This window comes from Aquarana catesbeiana, linkage group LG02, assembly GCF_042186555.1.
Source record: "Aquarana catesbeiana isolate 2022-GZ linkage group LG02, ASM4218655v1, whole genome shotgun sequence".
NCBI lineage: Eukaryota > Metazoa > Chordata > Amphibia > Anura > Ranidae > Aquarana > Aquarana catesbeiana.
The window spans coordinates 38,074,031-38,083,126 of NC_133325.1; positions in this window are offsets into that span (position 1 = coordinate 38,074,031).

Consider the following 9,096-nt stretch of genomic DNA (forward strand, 5'->3'; position numbering starts at 1 on the left):
TCCAGCCCCTAAAAAAAAATTAGGCAATTTTCTCCCATATAATACGGTCTAATTTGAATTTCAATAAAAAACCTGTCTCGTTTCCTTCTAAATTTGCAGTTTAACTACTTCTGAACCGCCTACCGTACATATACTGTGTCCGGGCGGCCCGGCTGCGCGAAATAACATACCTGTACGTTGTTCGCGCTCCCTGGTCTGGTGCGCCGGTGGCCTGCTCCCGCTGTGATTGGACACATCGGGAGCCAATCAGCGGGTCCAGCGGCTGCGATGGCCACCCACGATCATTCGGGGGAATGACAGAACGGCGGTCTGCCTATTGGGTCGGCACAGTGGTGTAGTGATTAGCACTTTCGCCTAGCAGTAAAAAGGGTTTTCAAAACCGTTGCTTTTTTTTGTTTATAGCGCAATAAATAAAAACCGCAGAGGTGATCAAATACCACCAAAAGAAAGCTTTATTTGTGGGGAAAAAAGGATATCAATTTTGTTTGGGTACAGTGTCGCATGACCACGCAATTGTCAGTTAAAGTAATGCAGTGCCGTATCGCAAAAAATGGCCTGGTCATTAAAGGGTTAAATCCTTCCAGGGCTGAATTGGTTAACCAAGCTGCCTACATTTTTTCCTGCCACTATATCCTTGGTTAATCCTTGGCTAATATATGTCTGTTAATAAACTATAATTTGTGTTTTTATGATAAAACTTGTTCATTTCTTCCTCTTAAACTCTAGACTAATCAAGCTTCCTGTTCAATGTCCAGTCACTATAAAATATTTTTCTGTAATTTGTATTTCAAAATAAAAATCTGCCTTGTCTCCCCGTCCTAAATTGCGGCTTAACCAAGCTGCTACATACTGTCTTGCAATTGTCTCACAGATATTATACTGTAAAATTTATTGCAAAATAAAACCTTGCTTGTATCTCACTTTTATATTGTAGCCCAACCAAGCGGTTTACATACTGTCCAGGAACTTTTTAGGCTATTGTCTTGCAGATAATATACTTTTACTTTTTTATTGCAAAAAAAATCTATCTATATTTTAAATATTTATGAAAAAATTGGGTTACAGTTATGGGAGGGGTAAAGGAAATATGGGGTTGCGGATCTGAATTGCCTTTGGGCACTCTGTTTTGACATTTATTAAACTTTTAAGATAATATAATGTGGTACTGCCAAAAAAAAGCTCACAAAATAAATTATCAGTGTTCTCCCTCTGCCCAATTTGTAACAGGTTGAGGGCTTTAGCTTTATTTTTTTGTAGGATATCTTCCTATAGCTTTTAGATCTTTTGTTGGCTGCTATTTCCATCAGTCAAATCAGGTTTTGTTACTGCTTGATGGAAAAGCTTGTGTCACAGTCAAAACTACTAAGAAAGTCTATATTTTAAAAGCTGAAAACATGTAAATTTGGATCAGTGTTGCCAACCACTCGTTAACTAACGGGCTGCCTGTAAATGTTCATTACAGGGAGCGGTGCCCGTAAAAAATATGGCTGCCAGGTTTAGGAAAACTCATACACGCTCGGCCATTTTTGACCGGGCGGGCGCATGCGCAGTGACGTAAATGTTAGGCATTCGGTTTCGGCGGCGGTGCCTCACCAACACCAGCGAGTACAAGTCTGGACCGCACGATTCCTGGAGGAGCCTGTGGGGACTCCCGCCACCGCCACCACACTGTACTGTAACGTACCCCTGCACCATCCATGATGATCCTTGGCTGCTGGAGACTGCTGCTGGAGACTATTCATCTATCCATGGCTTGGCTGGTATCTACAGTGGATATAAAAAGTCTACACACCCCTGTTAAAATTTCAGGTTTCTGTAATGTAAAAAAATTAGACAAAAATAAATAATTTCAGCTTTTTCCACCTTTATTGTGACCTATCAACTGTACAACTCAATTGAAATACAAACTTAAATCTTTTAGGGGGAAGTAAAAATAAAAAATGTGGTTGCATAAGTGTGCACACCCTCTTATAACTGGGCATGTAGCTGTGTGCAGAATTAAGCAATCACATTCAAAAGCATGTTAAATAGGAGTCAGTACACACCTGCCATCATTTAAGTCCCTCTGATTAACCTCAAATAAAGTTTAGCTGTTCTAGTAGGTCTTTCCTGACATTTTCTTAGTCGCATCCTTCAGCAAAAGCCATGGTCCGCATAGAGCTTCCAAAGCATCAGAGGGATCTCATTGTAAAAAAAGTATCAGTGAGGTGAAGGGTACAAAACATTTTTTAAGGTATTAGATATACCATGGAACACAGTGAAGACAGTCATCATCAAATGGAGAAATAATGGCACAACGGTGACAGTACTAAGGACTGGACGTCCCTCCAAAATTGATGAAAAGATGAGAAGAAAACTGGTTAGAGAGGCTGCCAAAAGGCCTACAGCAACATTGAAGGAGCTGCAGGAATATGTAGCAAGTACTGGCTGTGTGGTACATGTGACAACAATCTCCCGTATTCTTCATCTGTCTGGACTAAGGGGTAGAGTGGCCAGATGGAAGCCTTTTATTACGAAGAAAAACGTCCAAGCCCGGCTAAATTTAGCAAAAACACATCTGAAGTCTTCTAAAAGCATGTGAGAAAATGTATTATGGTCTGATGAAACCAAGGTTGAACATTTTGGTCATAATTCCAAAAGATATGTTTGGCGCAAAAACAACACTGCACATCACCAAAAGAACACCATACCCACCCAGTGAAGCATGGTGGTGGCAGCATCATGCTTTGGGGCTGTTTTTCTTCAGCTGGAACAGGGGCCTTAGTCAAAGGTAGAGGCAATTATGAACAGTTCCAAATACCAGTTAATATTGGCACAAAACCTTCAGGCTTCTGCTAGAAAGCTGAACATGAAGAGGGACTTCATCTTTTAGCATGACAACGACCCAAAGCATTCATCCAAATCAACAAAGGAATGGCTTCACCAGAAGAAGATTCAAGTTTTGGAATGGCCTAGCCAGAGCCCAGACCTGAATCACATTGGAAATCTGTGGGGTGATCTGAAGAGGGCTGTGCCCAGGAGATGCCCTCACAATCTGACGGATTTGGAGGGTTTTTGCAAAGAAGAGTGGGGAAATATTGCCAAGTCAAGATGTGTCATGCTGATAGACTCATACCCAAAAAGACTGAGTGCTGTAATAAAATCAAAAGGTGCTTCAACAAAGTACTAGTTTAAGGGTGTGCACACTTGTGCAACCATAATATTTAATTTTTTTATTTTTACTTCCCTACAACTAAAAGATTTCAGTTTGTTTTTAATTGATTGTTTATAGGTCACATTAAAGGTGGAAAAAGTTCTGAAATGATTTATCTTTGTCTCATTTTTTTTACATCACAGAAACCTGACCAGGCCACCGCTAGCAAAAAGAGTGGGCAAAAGAGCAGAAGATAGTATAGGAGCCCGGCAGAAGATACCGGAGAGCGGGAGAAGAACCGGAAAGCGTGGGCCAGAGAGCGCGGAGAAGAAGGAAGAGACCGCAGAGAAGAAGGAAGAGACCCTGAAGTCGGAAGAAGACCCCTGGAGCTGGCTAATAAATTATTTTAAAAACCTGTCTAGTGTGTTTTTTTATTGACACTTTTTTTCCAAGGTGAATGGGTAGGGGTACCCCATACTCATTCACATAGGGTGGGGGTCGGGATCTGGGGGCCCCCTTATTCCGATAAGCCCCCCCGCCCGCAGACCCCGACAACACACAGCCAGGGTTGTCGGGAAGAGGCCCTTGTCCTCATCAACATGGGGACAAGGTGCTTTGGGGTGGGGGGACGCAGGGCGCCCCCCCGCCCCAAAGCACCCACCCCCCATGTTGAGGGCATGCGGCCTGGTACGGTTCAGGAGGGGGGGTCACTCACTCGTCCCCACCCCCTTTCCTAACCGGCCGGGCTGCGTGCTTGGATAAGGGTCTGGTATGGATTTAGGGGGGACCCCACGCCGTTTTTTCGGCATAGGGGGTTCCCCTTAAGATCCATACCAGACCCAAGGGCCTGGTATGCTCTTGGAGGGGGAACCCATGCTGGTTTTTTATTTAAAATTTGGCGCGGAGTTCCCCCTCAAGATCATCTGAGCACAAATCGCCTGCCAATGTCGGATCATGCGAGACAGCGATCCGACTTTGATCCGACTTCAATCATAGTCAATGGGCTGAAGTAGGATCAAAGTCGGACCAAAGTAGTACAGGGAGTATTTTCAAAGGCGGATTGACTTGTGTAGGACCAGTTAGGACGGCTCCCATATGGAAACATTGATTTTCACACGTCATGCGTTGTGAGCTTCCAATGTCGGAGCGTTTGTCACACTAGTGTGAACCCATCCTTAGACAGATTTGTGAAGAATATTTGAGAGAAATAGGCCTTTTGTGTACATAGAAAAAGTCGTAGATCTTTGAGTTCAGCTCATGATAAATAAGGGCAAACACAAAAGTGTTGTGTTTATAATTTTGCTCAGTGTAGTTTAGATATTGATATTTGCACTGTTTAGCACTGAAAACTGCCATTTTAGGTACTTTTTGCAGTGTCAGTAAAAAAAATATGGCTCTGTCAGTAAATGTAACGATTTTGGCCAGTAAAAAACGTCTGCCATTTGTAAATATTGGTGTCCTGTCACCGATTTCCAAAAGTAGTTCCTGAACTACTTTTGGCGACTTCGGGGCGATTTCAATAGTAATCTGTGCATGAACCTGCCTAGATGTCTTTCAATAAGCCCCCGAAGTCAGACTGAAATGCGGCTTCAGATGAACTTGCACGATTTCAAAGCCGTGAACGAGGGCTGAATGTAAACAATAAATAAATTACACATCCGCAATATGTGCTGCCACATAAAGGTGTTGCTGACAATGCCTGTTTAAATGTTCCGTAACACCACAAATACCTTAAGCATGCATCCTAAAACATTAGTATTTTTTTCTGTCACCCTGCAATAAATTATGCTGTACGGTAGATTTTTTTTTTTTTTTATGTGTGCTTTCCCATATGTCCTTCATGCCAAGTCCAGCTCATCATGCCCTTTTTTAACAATAGCTATGCCTATTAGCCTTAAGAATGTCAATAATTTAACAAATCCCCCCCCAGACTTCAATGGAATTCACCACTAATTTCAGGTTGGCTGAACTCTGAACAAAATTTTCCAAACCCTCAGTGAATCAAACCTGGGCTGATTCTCCCATCTATTCTTAAAAAGTAGAATCTCTTCATAAGAGTCTGTAAAGAACAGTGGCGGCCCGTGCATTGAGGGCGCACGGGCGCCGCCCCCCCTTTCCCTGCCGCCGCCTCCCCATCCATGCGCCTGGCCCGTTTCAGGACGCCGGACACATGGATTCCTATGGTGGGGGTGGGAGGGTCTTTTTTTTTGAAGCACGTGATTAGAACCAGAGGATCTAATTGGCTTCAAAAAAGGGTGGGCTCGAGGCGCAGAGAGTGCGCCCTGATCCCACCCAATTGTGTGACTATAGCGAATGAATTTTCACTATCTTCACACTACAGTGCCTCCCCGCCAATCAGGAGGCAGGTCGGTGAGACCTGTTTCCCGATTGGCCAAAGTGCCAGGCAAACCTATTGGATGCCTAGTGGCGCTTTGGCACGGGGAGGAAGCATGAGAGGAGCGGGCACCTCCGCCGCTGCTGCTGCTCGAGTGTGGAGGAGAGGAGGAGAATTGACGGAGACACAGAGGATGCGCTTCAGGTAAGTGCCGGACGTTTCATGGGGGTGGGGGTGGCCCAAGAGCTGCAAGGGGGGTGTGCAAGTGCTAGCAGCTGAGAGCCCCAAGCAGGGGGGTGTGTTTATTGCCAGGGTAAGTGGCTGCATTTGACGGGCACAAGTGGCTGCATTTGATGGGCACAAGTGGCTGCATATGATGGGCACAAGTGACTGCAATTGATGGGCACAAGTGGCTGCATATGATGGGCATAAGTGGCTGCATTTGACTGGCACAATTGGCTGCATTTGACTGGTACAATTGGCTGCATTTGATGGGCACAAGTGGCTGCATATGATTGGCACAAGTGGCTGCATATACTGGGCACAAGTGGCTGCAAATGATGGGTATAAGTGGCTGCATTTGACAGGCACAAGTGGCTGCATTTGACGGGCACAAATGACTGCATATGATGGGCACAAGTGGCTGCATATGATGGGCACAAGTGGCTGCATTTGATTTGCACAAGTGGCTGCATATACTAGGCACAAGTGGCTGCATATAATGGGCAGAAGTGGCTGCATTTGACAGGCACAAGTGGCTGCATTTGAAGGGCACAAATGGCTGCATATGATGGGCACAAGTGGCTGCATATGATGGGTAGAAGTGGCTGCCGTTGATGGGCACAAGTGGCTGCATTTGATGGTCCACCCAGATATGTTAGAAAAGCAAATTAATATTTGCTTTTCTAACACTGAACCGCCTCTCTGACAATCAGGAAGTGTGGGTCTAATACCTGACACTTGATTGGCTGAAGGCACAGGCGCCCCAATTGGACGCCTAGCAGAACGGAAGAAGGGGGAAGCATGGAGGACACAGGAGCCTTCCCACAGCTCGTGGCCATCACCCGCTGCCTGACCCACCACCAAGATGGGGTAAGTGCCGGGTAGACAGCGGGCAGGTGGGGGTCACAGTGGCTGCATTTGATGGGCACAAGTGGTTGCATATGATGGGCACAAGTGGCTGCATTTGATGGGCACAAGTGGTTGCATATGATTGGCACAAGTGACTGCATATGATGGGCACGAGTGGCTGCATATGATGGGGCACAAGTGGCTGCATTTAATGGGCACAATGGCTGCATTTGATGGGCATATTGAGGCTGCAATTGATTCAGTTGGGTTCAGTATTTTTCAGTTTCTTTGCACCCCCCCAAAAAATTTTGAGCACCAGCCGCCACTGGTAAGGAATGGGAGCTGATAGAAAGGAAACAGGATCTAGGGGCATACATAGTTGGTGTACAGTGTCTCTAAAAGGGCTGCTGTTAGAAATCACAGGGCCCCATACAGCCTACCTGGCAGGGCCCCCCTCCCGGTCGAAAGTGACTGAGGACATTGGTTTATCAGACCCTTTCTCTACAGCCTCAGGTACACAGATACATGAATCGAAAGCCGTCTGAGGATTTCTGCTCATTCACAAACTGGAGCAAAGGGAACACAGTTTACTATGCTTCAGTGATGAATGGACGCAGGAGTGACCAGTACTGATCGCTCACTGTGTTCATTCAAGAAAGGAAGGGGCCAGTAAATTACACCTCCCTCTGTACCCGCAGCAGATGCCAGCAGGAGAGGAGGAAAGCTGGCAGTGCTATGGGGGGAAAGGGACACACAAGGTGGGCCCAAACAGCTGATGGAAGGCTGATGCAATGCGGTCAGAGGGAGGGAGAGAAGGAGAAGCTGACAGCACTATACAGGGAGGCAGAAGAGGATCAGTGTCTACAATAACACATTACAGCCGGCCCTCCTGCTCAGCCTTTTGAACTGATGGGGCCCAGGCCCAGTACAGGAGGGCTGGCTGTACTGCCTTATCAGCGGCCCTGGTCTCCAACATAAATCAAGAGCCCTAAAACACTTTTCCTTACCCTATATCGGCCTATAAAGTTATCGGCCACTAATTTGTTTTTCATTGCTCCCACACACTGTAATCTCTTCTATATATAGTATCTCACAAAAGTGAGTACACCCCTCTGGCGGCAGTGAAAAGTGATACAATGACTACCACTGCTAAATATGACAGCTTGACCCCGGACTGGTTGTCAGGAAGCCAGCAGCTGCCATCACACTTGACCTTGATCCAAACATGAGGCAAAAGGTCAGATGAGCGCTACCCCTCTCCATGACCCTTACTGTACCATGCCGTAAGCCCTCAATATAGAGGGACATCCACCTCACCCCCACGTTGATGAGGACAAAAGCTTCTAACCCAAAATTCTGGCTCTGTGATTGTGAGGGTCAGCAGGTGAGGGCTTATCAGAATGTGGAAGCCCTGTTTAACAATAAGGGGGGCTCAGATACTGCACCCTCTATGTCAGGGATCGTCAAACTACGGCCCTCCAGCTGTTGCAGATACTACATGTCCCATGAGGCATTGTAAAGCTCTGACATTCACAGACATGACTAGGCATGATGGGAATTGTAGTTCCTGAACAACTGAAGGGCCATAGTTTGAAGACCCCTGCTCTATGTAATGGATTCACAGTTTCTGACAAGTCCTTTAACAAAAAAACATCACTTTATCCAATAATGCAGATCCACCCTAATCTTGACGCCTGCCGACCCGCCATAAGAAAAATAAACCCGCCAACTGCCGATCTATTCCTGTTCCTTCACTCATATGAATAACATTTCCCAATCTCCATCGTTAAAGAAAAACAAAAGGGGTGTGTCTCTCGGGTGACGTAACCTCTGTTTCCCAATCTCCTCTGTGCAGTGCGAAACCTGGAGTACTTAGCTGTCTATTACTATCACAGGTGATGTTTACATTCCTTGTGATAACAATCAAAGTGATTAAACAAAAAAAAAAAAAATTAAAGGTACAGTGTAAAAATAAAAAATAAAATAAATAAAAAAAATTTAAAGCGCCCCCATTTCCCTGTGCAAAGGCAAAAACACACGTGTTGGTCCCTCGTCCGTACGTAAACATTGATTGCACCACACATGTGAAGTATCAGATTGAGAGCAATGATTCTAGCACCAGATCTCCTCTGTAAATGTAAACTTGTAACCTGTAAAGACTTTTAAAGCGTCGCCTTTGGATAATATCATTTTCATAGTGTGTCCTCGCTCCATGGGCATGTGCAGTTTTAAATCGTGACTTTTTGGTATGTCTTTACTCTGCGTTACAACATCTTGTATATTTGACCAAACAATTGGGTACTATATTGTATTGTTGTGCATTAAAATGTATTAAGGTGTATTTTATCCCCCCCAAAAAAATTGTGTTTGAAAAATCTCTGCGCAAATACCGTGTGACATAAAAACTTGCAGCACCCGCCATTTTATTCTCTAGGACAGCCTTTCTCAACCTTTTCAACACAGAGGAGCCCTTGAAATAACTTTTTTCCGTTCTCAGGGAACCCCTGCTAAAAATCATGACTATATCTATAACTCATGATACATTAGTGTGATGGTC